The 19,602-nt window shown below is 37.2% G+C and overlaps 1 protein-coding gene and 1 long non-coding RNA gene across 2 annotated transcripts in view; one reads left to right on the top strand and one right to left on the bottom strand.

Moving 5' to 3' along the window:
* Nucleotides 1-19,602, top strand: part of PTPRR (protein tyrosine phosphatase receptor type R) — a 247,515-nt gene that overhangs the window by 92,918 nt on the left and 134,995 nt on the right. The window lies entirely within an intron of this gene.
* LOC131519222 (uncharacterized) lies at nt 1,294-16,145 on the bottom strand. Its single transcript, XR_009265537.1, has 3 exons — nt 16,002-16,145; nt 3,769-3,931; nt 1,294-1,487 (listed from the first exon to the last, which is right to left on the bottom strand). It is a non-coding gene; the product is annotated as an uncharacterized LOC131519222 (long non-coding RNA).

The following is a 19,602-nucleotide window of genomic DNA, read 5'->3' on the forward strand; positions in this document are numbered from 1 at the left end:
GATGGTGAATTTATGTGTGGGGAAAAAGAGATGAGAAGCTTGGTTCCTGTTGCATATATTAAAAAGTTAAGGCTTCACCTATTGTAGCAAAAGAGTTATTAGTGAAAGCATTGGTTCTCAACCCAGAACTTGAGATAATTCAAAGTGCAGCAAATTATGTCCAAGAATGTGCTGAAACTCTTACCCCAGATTATAAAATTTAGAATTAATTTGATGCCCAAACATTGATTTTCAGAAAAAAGAACATCGAAATAATCAAGCAATTAAACTAGGGGTTGCTTGTATAGCCCCAGAAAGCAAGAGGTACTTTTTTCTTATTGCTGACTCTATTCAGTGACATTTTTCATCTGCCCATGATTTATGAAAATGGAAATGCATCTGCAATAATAATGTAAAAATCATTTAGCTCTAGTTTTATCTGTGAGAAGGCCACTTTCCTGAAGAATGTGCATTTCTTACCCCTAAGATGATATCCTTTTGACAGAGAAACAAACCGAACTGCTTCTCAAACTACCAGCTGAGTTCATTGTGACAGATTGCCAAGGGAAAAAGAAAGCTTATTTTCTTCTTGTCATTAATAGTTAATTGTTATTGCAGTTTCTCAGATGGGAGATGTGGGTTAGAGAAGTCATATCCATCCTTTCTAAAAGTGCTGTGATCTTATTAGAGGTGAGCACACAGCAGAAAATAAACTTATTCCTTAGGGGATTAAATGGAGCGGGCCTATGGATTTTTCTCTCTCCTCTCCTTTAAAGCACTTTAGTGACGTGCTCTAACAAGTTGTCCACCTGGCCTTGTAAATCACTGTTAATGTTTCATGAAAGCTCTTGTGTTCTGGAACAATTTGCACTGATGCATTTCTAAAGCTCGCCTTTTGGAGGGTAGTGTGGGTGCCTGTGGTAATACACATTTATGCACCTTTGAAGTGTTCTGTTCATCCACCCTACTGCCAGGTCTCTTGTACAATTATATTGGCATTTAGAACAGCATCTTACAATGCTGTGAGCTAACTGTTCTATTCTAACACCTCTGGGATTTTGTGGCTTCCCTAATTGGGGAGAATACAAAAAAAGATGACAAAGAAAGGTCAGCTGGTGAAGAGGAAAAGCAAAATTTTAAACCATCCTTAAAACGTAGCAGAAAGACGGAAATCACATTGATAATCCCTACCAATTGCATAATGTATCTTCTGAGGGGTTCTTGACTGACATAAAGTGAGCTGAAAAACTAAAATGAAGTCATGTCTTAAAAACAGGAAAATCTCGCGGTAAATATTAGTCAGTGCTAAAGGAAACCATTGAAATTTTGCTTTATTGCCTGCTTTGGAATCCATTTTGACTTTACAGGGCAATATAATGGATAATGCTCTAGCCATAGAGTTGGGCCCTATATCCACTGCTTATAGCTATTTGACCTTGGGCAAGTTATTGACCTTCTGCTCTTCATCTGCAGTTTTCTTTTTGGCAGAGTGGACATGGTAATGAAACCTGCATAAGGATGTGGGAAAAATTCAGTGAACTAGTGCGCACAAAGGGTTCAAATGTTAGTATTGCTATTAATAATTGTAAATATCCAGCACAACCTACATTTGCATCAGTAATCTGGAAATATACAATTAAAATATCTTGGAGATCAGAATTGCCTGGGGTTGACAGGCTAGCATTTCTGTTGTGTTTTACTTGGAGGCCAACCTCTACCGAACGATATTGTTTGATTAGGAGTACTTATTTAACAGCTATAGTATTCACTTTGAAGCATTTTGGAAGCTAGTTCCCCCTCTCCTCCCCCCCAAAACCCAGAATTATTTAGAAAGTAAATACTTCTACTTATTTAATCAGCTAAACTGAAAATTTTTTTAATTTTACTTAAATCCAAGTTAGTTAACATATAGTGTAATAATGTAATAATAATAGTGTAGTAGAATTTAGTGATCCATCACTTACATATGAAACCCAGTGCTCATCCCAACAAGTGCCCTTCTTAATGCCCATCACCCATTTAGCCCATCCCCTTCCCCAACACCCCTCCAGTAACCCTTAGTTTGTTCTCTGTATTTAAGAGTCAGCTAGGGGCGCCTGGGTGGCTCAGTTGGTTAAGCGGTGGACTTCAGCTCAGGTCACGATCTCACGGTCCGTGAGTTCGAGCCCCGCGTCGGGCTCTGTGCTGACAGCTCGGAGCCTGGAGCCTGCTTCCGATTCTGTGTCTCCCTCTCTCTGACCCTCCCCTGTTCATGCTCTGTCTCTCTGTGTCTCAAAAATAAATAAACGTTAAAAAAAAAAAAAAAGGGTCCGCTAGATTGAATTATTATCTCTATTCACTTTGCCTTTGAGCCTTTCAAGCCTGAAGAATTTCACATTTGGGGACATGTTTACTGAACTCTGACATGAACTCCAAACAAGGTGAAAAGGAGGATATCATATTTTGTAGGCACCTGTCAGTTCATAATAATGTCCCATGAAACTATTATTGCAGAACAGAACCTTTCCTTGTCATTTTGCATCAGTTTGAAAACTGCAGTTGTGCCCATCCAATGCAAACATCTAACATCTATGCTGAAGATAATCCTTTTCATCTTGTATTTTTATTGATGGGAAGTTTTATTATAGCAAATCTTCATCTCCCTGTCCTCACTGTCACTGACAAATCACAATGATACCAGAGAGTGCCCTGACTTTTTGTGAGATGCTTCATTGCACATTTGCTAATATGCATTACCCTTTAGAAGAATAATCTGTCAGATCCTAGTTAATGCTGACAAGATATGCAGTCACGGCATTGCTGTGGTGCATTTCAATTAGGTTTGATTTTCTTACCTACAAGGTCTTAAAGCTAATTGGCTCACAGAGCTTTTGTCCTCCTGTGAAAGACAGACACAAAATTATGCTAATTTGTTAAGGGGGGGATATATGCCTGGCGCTGAGATTTTCATTGTCACTTTAAATGCTAGATACATGTCTCACCATATAGCATCCTCATTCTCTTTGAGAAACTACTTAAATTCTGAACAAAGTTAGCTTAGAAATGCTTTCTTATAAGCATTTCCAGGCAGCATGAGTTTGTGGTATAAATTTTATATTTATTATATACAAGAGCAGCATTGTTGCATTAATTCAATATTGATGAAACTGATCCTTTAAAACTTACACTCAGGTAATTGTTACAAAGTTATATGGTCAGTCTAAAAGTGGTTAATGCGGGGCGCCTGGGTGGCGCAGTCGGTTAAGCGTCCGACGTCAGCCAGGTCACGATCTCGCGGTCCGTGAGTTCGAGGCCCGCGTCGGGCTCTGGGCTGATGGCTCGGAGCCTAGAGCCTGTTTCCGATTCTGTGTCTCCCTCTCTCTGCCCCTCCCCCGTTCATGCTCTGTCTCTCTCTGTCCCAAAAATAAAAAATAAAAAACGTTAAAAAAAAAAATTTATAAAAGTGGTTAATGCATACTGACCTTTTACCACTGATTTTTATGTGTACCAAGAAAATAAGAGAAATGACCTCTGTGAAAGTAATGATATTTTGTCTACATTCTTAAAGACTAAACTTTTTTAATATTATTACCCAACATCAGAAAATATACTGGGCAAGTCTCCCACTTAACATTTGATAATTGACTTCTACAAAATAAATTCTAGGGACTCTATGTGTTTTGTGTCTTCCCATTCAATGACAGCAATTGGTTATTAATTTTAAATGAAAGAAGTTTTTATTGGGACAGAAGTACTGAAAATAACTTCAGGGTGGATCTTTGGAGTTCAATGAACATAGCAGATGCTTACCTGGATGTATTTATTGGGGAAGAGTGCAAACAAGGAGTGAAACACGATGACATCACTGGAAAGTCCAGCTGTATTTACATGACTCCTGCTAGTTGTTTATCTTTTCCTTGCATGATAGCTTGCAAAAACAAAGTACTAATATGTCTTCCATTCCAAAGTTCATCTAAATAAAGTGGAAATTTAACATTATGAGTTCAGCTTTGTCCAGATTAAATAACATATCAACATGGAAAAATGTTAAAATCTAACAGGTGTTTCACAGGATATTTTTAAAGAAAGTATATTAAGTAGTGTTTAGTTAGCTGTTATATTTAGTTTCTTCCTTTCTCACTCTTAGTTGAATTGATCACATTGGTAGATGAAACTATAGTCAGTCAATTCAGCACTTATTCAGCACTATTAACAAATGGTTAGGATAAAAAAAAATAAATGGAAAGACAAAGATACTTGAAAATTTTCATCAAAGAATTTAAAATATATTAAACCAAGAACTTAGAATCTGGTGGTAATGATGGACAAGTAGATTGTATCCACTAGGAATGCACTCAGCAGCAAGAAACAAAACACTAGCTCATGCAGTAAATAATTTTAATTTCTCACATGTAAGGTGTCCGTATGTGAGCAGTCCTAGTCAGATGCAGTAGTTCAACAACATCCCATCTCTTCACTTTGCCATCCTTGGCCTGTACTTCTGACTTTGTGCTTTCCACCTCATGATCTTAAGGTAGCTGCCACGTCTCTGAGCATCATGTCTGTGTTCAAAGCAGGAGGAGGAGGCAGAGAGCTTCCCCCTGGTGCCTGTATCCTTTATAAGGAAGCATAAGCTTCCCTATTAAGTGCCCTGCCTATTTGTCAGAACTGTGCCATGGGACCACACTTAGCTGGACAGAATGCTCCAGAAATGAGTACTTCATTTTTCCAACCCCTCTGTTGGAAGCAGCAAGGGAGAAAGAAGGTCCTTAGAAACTGCTGTTGGGTCAACCTCCCAGTAATATATCCACACAGAGCAAGTAAATAAGGCAGAAAGAAATCAGCTGTAGGAAAGAAAAAGGGAAATTCCTGATTTGGGATAAGGATATCATGGAAGTAGCACTTAGGCGGGGCTTTTGGGATAAGTAAGATTTGATAACGAAATGGGGGGCTCAAAACAATTCAGAAAAGAATAAGCAACGGAAAGGCATGGGGGTATAAAATGACATGGTGTGTGTGGGGAGGGAACAATTGGCAGTATTGGATGTCTGGATCTAAAGGAATATGTAAATGTCCTGGTGGGGAAACTGCGTGCTAAGAATTTGCAAAGGGATTTTGAGAATCATTTATAGAGGAATTTTATTGCTGCGCTCAATAGTTTAACTTTTAGTGGTTTCCCAGAACATGCAAAATCAAAATAAAACTTCATAGCGTGGCAATCAAGGCTCTCGGTAATTTGGACCTAACTTGCATTCCTTGTTCATTGTTTCCACCATACCCCATATATATGCCAAAACCTTTGGTCAAACTGGATTTCTTATCACCCCCCACCAATACAACATCTTCTATAGGCGTGCAATGCTGCCTGCCTATTATGGATTCTATGGAAATGTTCTTCCCATCCTTTTCCAAACTGAAGTTCCACCCATCAAGGCCCATCCAGCCAAGAGATGTAGTAGAATCATCCCTGATCACCTTAACTCTCTTTTGAACTATTATAATATTTTAACGATTATGGTATTTTGCTGGAAATGGTGAGCTAGAACAGGTCCAAACTCCTAGTCTAGAGTCAAAGACTGGAAAGAATAACTCAGACTCAGTTCAAGGTTGTTTTCTTTTCAGATGACTCCCAAACAGGCAGTCAAGCAGCATCAGGAATGTACACAGGATCAAGAGGCAAGTGAGGGGATAAAGCTCCTCTGTTTCTCCTTGATCTATCATGAAGTCATGTCTGTATTGGTTTGCTGAGCTTAGGCCTGTAAGGGTAAGAAATATACCAGATCTGAAGAGGCCAGAACTACAGGTTCAGTACCTTCTACATCACTTAGCCAGGGAAGAGACCACATCAGCACCTGAGGTTCTATTACCATGTCAAGAATTTTTTGCTTTGAACCAATTACATGCTGTATCCTGTTTCTGGCCAGGAGCCACACACACTGGTCTTACCACATATTTTTTCTAATATTGGATCTATTTGTGTATATCTTTTAGACATTGTAACATGGTGGTTAAGAGCATAGTGTCAAATTGCCAGAATTTACATCTTAACTCTACCATTTACAAACTGTGTGATGTTGAGCAATACACCTCAGTTTCCTCATTTACACCGTGGGGAAAATAATGGAATCCACTCCATTTGGTTGTAGTGAGGATTAAATGAGATAGTTCATGACTCTTTAAGCCAGTGCTTCATATCAGTTGATGTTGTGTGGTCACACAGGTAATTTTTGAGGGAGAATACTCTTATTTATATTTTCCTCTATCACATGTAAAACTTGCTGTGTACACAATAAGTATTTGAAAAATAAATGAATGAATGAATGAATGAGTAAATTAATTGATTTCAGGGGCACCTGGGTGGCTCGGTTGGTCAAGCGTTTGACTTCGGCTCAGGTCATGATCTCGCGGTTCGTGAGTTCGAGCCCCGTGTCAGGCTCTGTGCTGGCAGCTCAGAGCCTAGAGCCTGTTTCTGATTCTGTGTCTCCCTCTCTCTCTGCTCCTCCCTTGTTCTGCTCTCTCTCTCTCACAAAAATTAATGTTTTTAAAAAAAATTTTAATAATTGATTTCAGTGTTTGATGGCTCTAGAAATAAGAACAACTGATGACATAGAATAACAGCAAAAATTTTAAATGAATGGGCTTATCTTAAATACAGAAAAACATTAATCCTATTAAAAGGCAACCAGCTCTACACTAAAACTGTCAGTGGAAATGAGCATTTTATAACCTCCCTGGTAATTTGGCAAAATTATCAAATTCTCTCAAAAAGCCATGGATTTTGACCCAGTAATTCTAATTTTATAAATCCTAAGAAAGTAATACAAGAAATGTACAAAGAATGTTGCAGGATAAAAATGTTGCAGGAAACAACATAAAGGTCCACTCATGAAGATTAATTTTTAACAATTTTAAATATTTATATGAGATAAACCCACATTTTAACCGAGAAAAATGGCATCAGATATTAAGTTTAAACAAAAGGATAACATCATAGAGTATAAGGCTATTTCTTTTAAAAGCAATAATAATAATAAAAAAAAGGCACATAGTATCTTGTTTGTATGTGAGAAAATAAGCCTGGGGAGAGATATATAAAATATTAGCTGCTATCTTTTGGTGAAAATAGGAATGATATTTATTTTTTCTATATTATATTTTGAAATGTTCACAAGGACTGGAAAAAATAGAAATTTCATTTTGTAAAAGCAATCATCTTAAAGTTCAGTTTTTATAAACTCCAGTGCAATGGCCTGTGGTTCCCAGCATGTTCACACATTCATCAGGACTGTCAACAGTCTGTCCTTGGATGTGAAGGCAGTGGGTGGTGTGATGGAAGCAAGGAACCAGGAAGCAGACTGATTCCAATCCTGTTTCTGTTAATTCTTGTGTGGCCTTGGGTAAACCTTTATTCAATTGTAAAGAGCCAATAGATGTTCATATAATATTGCTATGAAGTGTAGGTAAATTTACTTACTACATAAATGGCTAGCATCAGGTGTCTTCAAATGCCAAAACAAAATAGGCTTGATCAACCTAACTATAAAGAGCATAAGAATTAAAGACCCAAATTTGGAGTTAAAATGCACATGCGTATGCGCGCGCGCACACACACACACACACACACACACACACACAGGGCCAGGACTGGAGTGAGGCAAAAGAGGCACGAAGGGCACAAAATACGAAGAGGTCCTCGCTCCCAGAGTCATGCAAACAGACTGATTCTGGTCCCATTTCTAATAAGAAATATTCAAAATACTTGACCTCAGCTCAACTGTAAGATTGAGCACCTCCTTGTATTTTGCACCTTGTGTGCCTCTTACACTAGTCCCTGCCATGAACGTAAGAGCGTACACACACACACGCACGCGTGCACACACACACACATTTTAGCAGCAGACAGGAAGAGGTATGACAAACAGTTCTATAGAATGATTGTCAATTTGTATAATATTTCTTCATCAATATGGAGAAATGATCTAATTACACTTAGAAAGTAAAAACAAACGGTTCTGTCTTCTGATAGGTGATAGGGAATGATAGAAAAATCTTTCTTTATGCAGACATGACCCCAGAATTCCCACATTTGAGTCCATAGGAACTGTCTGAAAAATTGCTATCCAGTGGCCCAGTGAATCTTCTGTACATCTTCTTACCACAAACTTCAAACTTCCATGTTTGTTGCATAAGTATTGGCCTCTATCTACTTGAATTCATATAGTTCTCCTTCTCCTTCTTGATGTTCCCAATTAAATTTATCCAACTCTGGACATTTCAATTTGTTATTGACCTGGAAACCCCCTGAGATGCTTCTTTAGTTTACCACAATTCCTATCTCTGTGACTGGAAGCTACTAACTCTCCATGTCCAGAATGGGCTCCTGGATGCCATTGGCCGTGAAAAGGTGTTGGTGTGATGAAATTTGCAGAGATGTTGCAGGGATTCTAGGGACAATACAACACTTTAACATGACCATTCTCTTTGGCACATAAGCAGACAGCAAATGCTTCAGTAACAAAACTTCAGCATGACCCCAAATAAAAAAATTTACTTTTATAAGATATAAATATTCTTTCTAAATTTTGGTTTTGAAGACAAAATTAACAGCTTACTCTTATTAAATTAGGCTTGTACTTCATGTAGACATGTAATATAAGCTAAATCTATGTGATAATAATATACCCAAACACTAATTCCTTCTTATGAGTTGGAGTAGGTCATTCTGACATGGATATGCCAAAAGTTACATTCATATTGCCATTTCAGGCCTAATTCTTTTTTAAATAAGAAGTTTCCAAAATACCACATTGGAAAAAATTGTATTCAATGCTGAAAGCAGTTAATTATTTATGTTCTCACAGAATCATATATTGAAATGCTATATCTCAAAATATTGACACTAGTTATAAATATGGCAAATAAAGAGAAAGGATTCCTGACATGGAACTCTGAAAACCCGGTCTAGCTGTGTGACCTCCCAATAGCTGTGTGCATGGGAAGCTGCCTTCCTTTGGATTTGATAAATACATTTGTAAATTGAGAGAGCTAAAACAACATAATCTCTAAGATCCCATCACTTTAACATGCCTTGATTCTTAATTTCTATCTAACATGTGTTTGCAAAAAGTATCACAGTACATTTAGGGCTAACTACAAATTCACTGCCCCATCATTGATACCAATATACAAAGGCATTTTAACTGTTGTATCATATACCTGATTCCCATAACTAGTATTGATTAAAATCTCACAAAGTATGACTTCTTATACACACCTCTTCTGAGTATAATTTGCTCATCATTGCCTAATGGAGTAAATAAAACAGTACTTTGTGAAACAAGGAAGGGCATTTGTAAAAATATTACTTTTTATAAGGTTGCATTAATTTAATAAATTGTGTCTGCAAAGACAGCTTTTTTAAAGCTGATGTTGCTCATATTTTCTGAATAATTCAATAATTATTTTAGTATAACCATTTATTTCTTTTCAGTGAGAACTCCATATAACCTCGTATTTTTTCTTTGCTGTCAGACAAGGGAGCTAAACTAGAGGGTGATGACTACTTCGTTTGTATAAGCATTCTGTTCAACAATGTGGGCAAAAGACAAAACTGACTCTTATAGGTTTCCAATAAATATTCTCTCAATTTGGTAACCACAGTCTACTCTGCTACACCCCCACACCATCTGTTTTTATCCTTATGTCTATAGGGTGGAAACAAAAACTTTCTACAAATTCAAGGAGGATGTGCGAGAAAGAATTCAGTCATAGTATATTTGAAAAAACTGTTATAGATTGTGAGTATTATTAGATGGGCATATTAATCTGAGTTCTCTAAAGAAACAGAACCACTAGGGAATGAATATATATTCATATTCATAAATATATAATTTATTATAAGAAATTAGCTTACATGGTTAAGATGGCTAGGAAATTCCAAGATTTGTGGTAGGCAAGCTGGAGATCCAGAAAAGCCAATAATATAGTGCCAGTATGAGTTCAAAGGCCTGAGAACCAGGAGAACCAATGGTGTTAAGCTCTAGTCCAAGCCAGACCTAAAGCAGAAGACCAATGTCCCAGCTTGAAGACAGATAAGCAGAGAGAGCAGTATTCTTACTCAGCCTTTATGTTCTATTCAGACTTTGAACAGATTGGATGAGGCCCACCCACATTGGGGAGGGCAGTCTTCTTTACTAGGTTAACCAATTCAAATGTAATTTCATTCAGAAACACAATCATAGACATACCCTGAGTATTGTTCAATCAAATATCTGGGCATCTCGTGGCCCAGTCAAATTGACACATAAAATTAATTATCACAGTGGGCCTTAACATTGTAGGATCCAGCCCTATCCATTTAGAGCTAAGAAAGCTGTATTCCAAAAAAAAAAAAAAAAAAAAAAAGGAAAGCTGTATTCCAATATTATAAAGTGTTATAAAGTGCCCAACTGGATCCTGGGAAATCCAGGATCATAACCTAAATCTTTATATTTTATGAGATATATTGTGTTATTACATCACGTTTTCATTCAACTCTCATTCTACTATGCCACAGTAGTTTTTTTTTAACTAGTTTAAGTATGATCTTCTCCATGATAATGAATCCCGTGTGTGTGTGTGTGTGTGTGTGTGTGTGTGTGTGTGTAGGGAGAGAATGTTCATGACTTAATAGACATGTAATCTTGAGAAAGCCATTAACATTTTGAGCCTCAGTTTTCTCATTAGTAAATGAGGATAATAATTTTACCTACCTCACGAGTTCGTTGCAAAGATGAATTAGGTCAGTGTATTACGGGTAAGCTCTTACAGTGACTGCAACATAGCAAGTGCTACCTAGGCATTAGCTCTTAGGATTATTATTGATATAAAACTTTATATATTCAAGTTTCTCCTTAATCATCCCCTTGGCCCCATCCCCTTCTTCCCTCATCACTGACTTATTGTGTCAACTGGTTCCTATCTCTCTTTGATAGTGTATCTCATTCTGTAAGTGCTCGGGGATTTCACAATCAAACTCCACAGCCACACCAAAGAAAGAAAAATGGTTTAAACAAGTTAAGAGAGGTAGGCAAGGTCCAGATATGGCAGGAAGAGATGTTCTGTTATTACTCTCCTTTGTTAGCTTTTGGCAAAACAGCTAAACCAATGTGTGTGCCCACATTCACAATAGTCTTAAACTGTACAGTCCAGCAGCACATTCCGATGTGGGCATCATGTTTCCAGATGCTTGTTACACCTCACATAGGTAGGTAAACTGGACAACATAGTCATCAGGACTCCCTGTGCTTTCCTGTGTTTTATTTATATCACTGTGACCGTTGATTCTTCTGAATCACCTGTTATGATGTTATTTACAACAAGCTGCTGATTAAAAGCTGGTCAGGCTACCTGAGTGCTGCGGCTCTCTCTAAGATTCTGCCCATGATCTGTACTGCTATGTGACCAAGTGCCGGTGACATGCATTATGTTGGGTGCTGTACATTTATAAAAAAAAAATTTTTAATGTTTTATTTATTTTTGAGAGAGAGATAGAAACAGAGCATGAGCAGGGGAGGGTCAGAGAGAGAGGGAGACACAGAATCGGAAGCAGGCTCCAGGCTCTGAGCTGTCAGCACAGAGCCCGACGCAGGGCTCGAACTCACAGACCGCGAGATCATGACCTGAACTGAAGTCGGACGCTCAACCGACTGAGCCACCCAGGCGCCCTGGGTGCTGTACATTTATATACAAGTCTCAGACTGGGCTTATTTTATGAAAACCCCCTCTTCTTTAAAATGATTTGTTCATGAAACATTTGAAGTGTTCTTTCTTTCTCATCAGTAAGGATTTTCTAATATGTATTTTGTGATTTATATATATATATATATATATATATATATATATATATATAATATATTTTCTTCCAATATATATAAATATATATCTCCAAGTGATATATATATCTCCAAGTGAACATATATGTCCATGTTGTGAAAAAATCAGTGCTGTAAGACCTCTAATGATAAAAAATAGAAATATCACACCTGGGCATTGTTTATTGTAAGAAGTACATGTAAGCTTCTCCCATGGCTCTCAACTTTTTTGAGACATTATCTTGCTGAAATTCTATATAAATACATTTATTTTAGAGGAAATATACATGTGATGCTTAGACTTCAATCAGAATCTTTAACTTGTGATAAAGAATTAAGAACAATATACCCAGCACTTAAAACAAAATACATGATGTAGTGATATATTTAGTTTTGAGTGTGTTTTATTTAATATAGGTACATATAATATACATGTAATATATGTGTATATATATATTTAACATATATAGACAGACTTATACTACATGGCTAAATAATGTGGTTTGTTCTATGGGTACATTGGAGTGTTCTCTGAAGTGAAGGTCAGTGTGTATAGGTATGGTCAGGGAAATAAGTTGACCTTATTTCTCTTCCCTGATGGAAGGATTAGATACCCTTAAAAGATGCTTATGAAGCCCCTTGTTCTTCCTCTACCAGGGCCTTTAGACAATTATTTGTTATTTTCTGTTTCCTTCTACTCTTTGTTATTTTCTGTTTGCTTCCATTTGTCTGGCCAACAAGTATTTATTGAACATCTACTTATGTGCCAGGAATTCTGATGGACACTGGGGTGGACAGGGAAAATGTGGCTTACTCCTCAAATTTCTAACATTCAGATATATAGATACAGATATAGATGATGTAGACATAGATATCTATAGAGATAATATATAGATATTTATAGATATAGATAGTATATTGATAGATACTCTCTCTTGTATATGTATATATATACACATATATATTTATACATATATGTATTACACAAATGTATTTATTAGAGGTTCTAATAAGGCCTATGGAAGAAGCACACAGGGTACTGAGATAGAGATTGTGATGAGGGTGGGGGTGGGGTGCTTCTTTAGATAAGATGGTTAGAGTGGCCTCCATGAGGATGGACTCTGAGCCAACACCTAAAGAATGAAAGTAAAGCAATTCAAGATTTAGCAGAACAACATTGGAAACAGAAGGAGCAGCCCGTAAAAAGGTTTGCAAAGTAGAGAGCATGCCAGTGTGGCTAGAGCATTGGAAAGACAGGAAGATGAAACTGACAAAGTAAGCTGGAGACATAAATATGTAGAACTTTGTAGGCCTTAGTGAGAAGCTAGGACTTTATTCTAAAAGCAGTGGGAAAGAAGCCTTAAAGAATTTTTGGGTTGAACAGATGTGATCTTATTCACATTTTTAAAAGATTTCTTTTAATGCTATGTGAAGAATGGATTGAAAAGGGACGAGAATGGGAACAAGAATGCTATAATAGTATCCCAAGAAATAGATGATGGTAACTGAACTTAGTGCTGACAGTGGAGATAGACCGAAGTGGGAAGACTTCTTGTGTATTTGGAGGCAGAACTGACAGATCTTGAGGATGGAATGGATGTGGTATATGAGGGAGAGAAAGGATTTACAGTTGCTCCCCAGATTGTTATCTTTTGCAATTGGATGATTTGTAGTTCAATTTGCTAAAATGAGAAACTTAGAAGAATAACAGGTTTAAGAATAATCTGAATCTCAATTTTGGACATATTAAATTTGAGGTTCCTTTTAGACATCTCCTTAAAGGTATCAGGTAGCAGTTAGATGCATGAGTCTATGGGACTCCGGAGACAGACGTGGGCTGGAGGTAGATATTTGAACAACATCAGAGTGTGCAAAGGCTGGGACTGGATCAATATTTCCTTAGATACATATTGAAAATAATAAGGGTCCAGGAAGAGGCCCTCAATCCCATCAGCATTTAGAATTTGGGTGGAAGAAGAGTCAAAAAAGGAAATGAGAAGGAACATCACTGAAGTTCTCCCACTGAAAAGCTGGGAGAATATGATACCACAGAAGCTAAGAGTAGAAAGTTTCAAGAAGGAAAGAGTAGTCAACTGTACCAAATAGCTGCTGAGAAAGAGATGAGAATATGCATGTTTCTGTTAGACCTGGCAACTTGGAGGTCATTGGCGATCTGGACAAGACTGGTTTCTTTTAGTTGGGTCAGTATCAGACCAGAGCAGTTGAAGAGTGAACCAGAGATAAGGATTAAGCAGAGACAATAGAGGATTTGCTCAAAAATATTTCATGTGATGGGAAGCAAAGACATGGACAATCAGTACAGAGAGATGTGGACTCCATGAAGGTTTGATTTTCCAGATGGCTTATGTATATTTATGTACCTGTTGGAATAATCCAGTAGTGAGGAAAGGGCTGATGATGTGGAAGACAGAAGAGGAAGAAAATTCTTGAGCATATGTCAGGAGATGGGAGCAAAAGTGGAGAGATTTGGCTTTGATAAGAACAGCAAAGAATGGGGGGAGGGAGCAGAAATAGTGCCTTAATAACCACTTTATGCCCAATGTATACAGTGTTTGGCATATATTAGACGCTCAGTAAATATTTCCTGAGTGAATCAAGTAAACATCCATTGCACGTCAGGGAAACAAACGAGCAGCAGGCAAAAGGAAAGAGTGAAGAGCAAAGAGGACAGGACTTATTCATACTCCTTGATTAGTTATTTCTTATTTTATAACGTGTTCTTTGCCACCCTGATTAGACAACTAAGTTACACTTTTTTTAAATCAAGCTCAATTTTTTTTAATGTGAAGACACAGTCTATGTGGCATTTAAGTTAGCTTTTATTTTACATAGTGTTTATTTTGATCTCCTCACAATGTAAATTCTCAAATGGTGTTTTCTATCTTGCTAATTCATTTTCAGATTCACAGCAGGAGTCTAATAATTTGTTGATATGCATGAAATTTTCCTAATTTTCCCTAGTTTTCATGATTATCTTCAGAGCTGATAAAGTTATTGATTATAATAAACCAAATATGTAAACATATTTACAAATCACATATCCATTTGGCCTTAAAGGTACATAATAGCACTTGGTAAGATTTAATTCACTGCCAATGTTTTTTTGTAAGGCTAGGAAAACTCTAATGTAAAAAAACATCTATATACTTGGCTGAGGTTCATATAAACTCACTTTTTTATGTCTATCTCAGGATGTTTAGATGAAGTGGAAAATAGATTATCTATTTTTAAAATTCTAATAAATACATTTTGAACTCAGAGAACCCAATAAATTGTCTTTGAGGATTTGTTCTTTAGCAATTGTCTTCCTCAAAAGACATGACAGCCAGCAATAGTCAAAAATTGAACACTGTAAAGAAAGCACATCAAATAAGCTGCATTTGCTTACCAGAAATAGTTAAGATTTTTGTTTTCTTTTTCTATCAAGAATGATTCTACTGATGTTAATAAATTACAAAACTTTATTATTGCATTTGGAGTAGAGGGAATGATAAATTATGAGGTTCCCATATATTTCTCTAGTTCAGTGCAATACAAACAGAAATGATATATATATACTCTAATGGGTATATGAATAATGAATGTTGCTTCTGTATTTTTATTATATGGTAATACAAAATTGAAAAATAATGTACTCAGAAGATTTCTGATGAGTTAATAACATGTGGATTTATTCTCACACATTCAGTGAGTGAAATTTTATGTTATTTTATTCTAGACTTACTGTGAAATTTTTATTTGTAGCTTGTTAGAAAATAATTAAAGATTGATCTCATCTCTTATTATTCTGTTCTGAAGCTATTCCAACATCTTGATTATTTATTTGAACTTTCTTGAGACTTTGAGTGATACTAACGGTCACCATCTTTAGAATTAATTTCAGCCGAGGGAATAAGAAATTTAATTTAATTTCAATCGAGAAGTAGTGTGTGTGGCAAAAGAGCCCCTGAGGAAGGGTCATGTAAGCTGAGAACTGAGTGATGATAGAGTAAGGCAGTTGCAGAGTGACAAAAAGAATAGCATGTTGGAGTATGCGACATCCCTAAAGTCAAAGAATCCCATGTTGCCCTAGCAACATGGGAATTACTGGCAATCTCCCTACTGCCTGCCTCCCCACACATATCAGCACCGACTATTAACCAGATCATCAGCCTTCTTCAATTTTCTTACCCTGATATTTGCTGAGAATCCCTAGAAGACATTGGCTTTCGCATATACACAGTTCTTTTCGTTTTGTATGGCATATAGAAGAGAAAGAAGTCTCCTGCCCTTGCTCACTGGGGTCACCTGTTCTGGAGTCTCCTGTGTCTCAAAGTTGCCATGGCTGTCTGTCGGCAGTGGTGATATCTGCCTGTGTCTTTATGAGGCTTCCAGCACTGATGCTGGTGCCATTGATACATGCACCAAGGACACTGTTCTCTGATTGCTGCTGACTCTCCTCATTGAGGACCCATATGTGTTAGCTGACTGAGCACTCTGTGGACTGAGCTCTGCTCTGTATTCATCGCTGAAGAAAGGGGATCTCTCTCGTGCCCTCCTTCTACCATTCTTGTGTGTTCCTTAGTTCTGTAAGTGCCCAAAATTTGTTTTGTTTTGTTTTGTTTTGTTTCAGGCTTGACTTCTCCAGAGTTCTAAGTCTAGACCTCCTCTTCCATTTCACTTGAGTCCATTGTCCTTAAACCCCTCTTTTGAGAACCAGTCTTCAATTTTCTTAGCACAGTTTTCTTCCCAAGAAGTTCCTTAGTCTTTCATGTAAATAGACTTATAGTTATTTCCAGGTCATAGGTGTTCTAGTTATGTCAGATTTCCTGAATCCCCAGGTGAACACACCATTATTTCAAGCCATGGTCATTCTCATGTTACTTCTATATTTTTGGCAGCTTACATTTCTCAATAAACATCTTTTGCAAAAAGTTTTTTAGTAATGTGATTACATGTGAATTTTGAAAATTCCTTGTTTGATTCCAGAATCTTTGTTTGGTGCTTACAAGGTGATCTACAGACAATGTATCTGATTAAACTAGCCATTCCCATCTCCCTCATCCCTTTAAACATTGTTAACTAGTTCATTAGTAAAGACATATAATTATCTTGTGATATATTATAGGAGTTGCTATGTGTATAAAATTCATTGTAAATTATAATTTAAATAAAATGACAGTAAAGTTGACTAAGAGACAAAGCATCATTTTCCATACTAAGCAGAGTGAGTCTAGCCTTTGCTTGTCTTCTGCAGAATGTCCACATGACATAATAGGACAATTGGATTTAGAATTAGAAGGCCTGGTTAAGAGCCCTAATTTTGCCACTCGTTGGTTGCCATTTAAGTTTTTTGAATTTCAGTTTCCTTCTCTGTGAAATAAGGCAAAACTATCTGGCCAGCTTAATAATAAAAATATAATGAGTGGTAACGTTTATTGAATGCATACCAGGTTCCAGGCAGTGTGCTAAGCATGTTAGAAGCTTTATCTCAATTAACCCCCACAACAACCCTCCAAGGAGGGTACTAAAAAAAATGACCTTGAACACAAAAACTTGCACATTGGTGTTTAGAGCAGCTTTATTTATAACTGCCCAAACTTGGAAGCAACATAGATAGCCTTCAGTCGGTGGACAGATAAATAAATTTTGGTACCTCCAGACAATGGAATATTATTCAGTGCTAAAAAGGAGTGAAAAAAAAAAGCCATAAAAAGACATGGAGGGAAGTTAAATTCATATTACTGAGTGAAAGAAGCAATCTGAGATTGGCTCCTATGATTCCAACTATATGATATTCTGGAAAAGACAAAACTATGGAGACAGTAAAAAGATCAGTGATTGCCAGGGGTTCAGGAAAAGGAAGGGGTGAATAGATGGAGCACAGAGGATTTTTAGAGCAGGGAAGATACCCTATGATACTATAATGGTGGATATATATCATCATACATTTGTCCAAACCTATAGAATGTACAACACCAAAAGAGAGCACGAATGTTTACTATGAACTTTAGGTGACTATAATGTGTGTCATAATTTCATTAATTGTAACAAGTATTCCACTCTGGTGAAGGATGTTGATAATGGGGTAGACTAGCATGTGTGGGGGCAGGAGGTATATGGGAAACCTCTATACCTTTCACTCAATTTTGCTGAGAATCTAAAAAAAAAGTCTGAAAATAATACTGACCTTGATAGTGGTTAAGTAACGAGCACAAAGTCATATAGCTATTAAGTGAAATAACTGGGCTTCATACCCAGACCATCTGACTCCAAATTGTTGCACTTAACTGGTGTGCTATCCTGAACAGGAGATAATGTTCAAGTGTATGTGAGTGGTATCAACTCTGAAATTACTGTGGCTACTTTCCCCTGAGATCTGTGGTTGAAGCTAGTCATTTCTCAAAATAAGCAACTGCATTCTCTGTAACTGCCAACTGATATCATTTCCCAGATATATATGGTGATTTTACATTTTAAAACTCTTGGAAATTAATCTAACAATGTAACATTGTATTCAAAAACCATTACTCAGAATTATTTTAATGTGTTTGTATCCCTTTACAGATTTTAACACATTTATATAGTTATAAAGTATACATACTTTGTATTACGTATGGAAGTATACAACTTTGCATTATGCTTATTTCACTGAATATTAGATTATGTACGTGTTTAATTCATTTATTCATTCAAAAGATATTATTGAGCTTCTAATGTAAGCCAGGCATTGTCTAGTTTCTGTGAATCAACAGTAAGCAAAATTGCCAATATCCCTATCTTAAATAATGCCTTCTAATACAGAGAGAATATTATAAATCAATGATGGAAAGTGCTGAAGTAGAATAAATAAATAAAGCAAGGTAAGGAGGCAGACAGTGACAGATAGGCAAAGTGATATTTTAAAATAGTCTGATTAGGGAAGGCATCTCTGAAAAGGTATTGTTTGAGTAGAGACCTGCATGAAATGAGGGTATGAGCCCTGCATATATCTCAGGAAGAGTATTCCTAACAGTGAGGCAGTACATACAAAGGCCCTGAAGTCAGAGGGAGCTTGCTGTGTTTGAAGAGCAGCAAGAAGACCAGAACAGAAGGGGTAAAATGTGGGGAAGATTGGTAGAAGATGCAGGCTGGGACAGGGGTGAAGGGATGGACAGAGGAAGAGAGGATGCTGTTGGGAAGAACAAGTGGGGCCTCTGGAGGGTTTCTAGGAAAGTAGTGATACAATCTAATTTATGGCTTAAAGAAGCACCTGCGTGGCTCAGTTGGTTTAGTGCCTGACTCTTGACTTTGGCTCAGGTAATGATCTCATGCACTGTTAGACCAAGCCCTGCCTTAAGCTGAGCATGGAGCCTGTGTGAGATTCTCTCTCTTCCTCTCTCTCTGCCCCTCCCTCACTTGCTTTCTGTGTGTGTGTGTGTGTGTGTGTGTGTGTCTTCTCCCCCCTTCTCAATACATATATAAACTTAAAAAAAATTACTCTGGCTTTGTTCAGAAAATAAACTACAGCGGGTAGAGGCAGCGACCAGTTAGAAGGCTATTGTAGCCAAAGTGATAGATGATGGGAGTTAGGGTCGTAATGGCAGAGGTGGTGAGAAGTGGTCTACTGAATATTGTTCAAAGGTAGAACTGATCAGATTTGCCAGCTGCTGTGAGTCCTGGGAGAAAGGAGGCAAAAATGATGCCTGGTTTCTAACCTGAGCACACAGAAGGTTGAAGTTGCCAATTATGGAGAGGAAGGAAATTAAAGGAAGAACAGATTTGGGGTGGAGGTTGGTAAGATAGGAATCAA

This window comes from Neofelis nebulosa, chromosome 8 (genome assembly GCF_028018385.1).
Source record: "Neofelis nebulosa isolate mNeoNeb1 chromosome 8, mNeoNeb1.pri, whole genome shotgun sequence".
Taxonomy (NCBI): domain Eukaryota; kingdom Metazoa; phylum Chordata; class Mammalia; order Carnivora; family Felidae; genus Neofelis; species Neofelis nebulosa.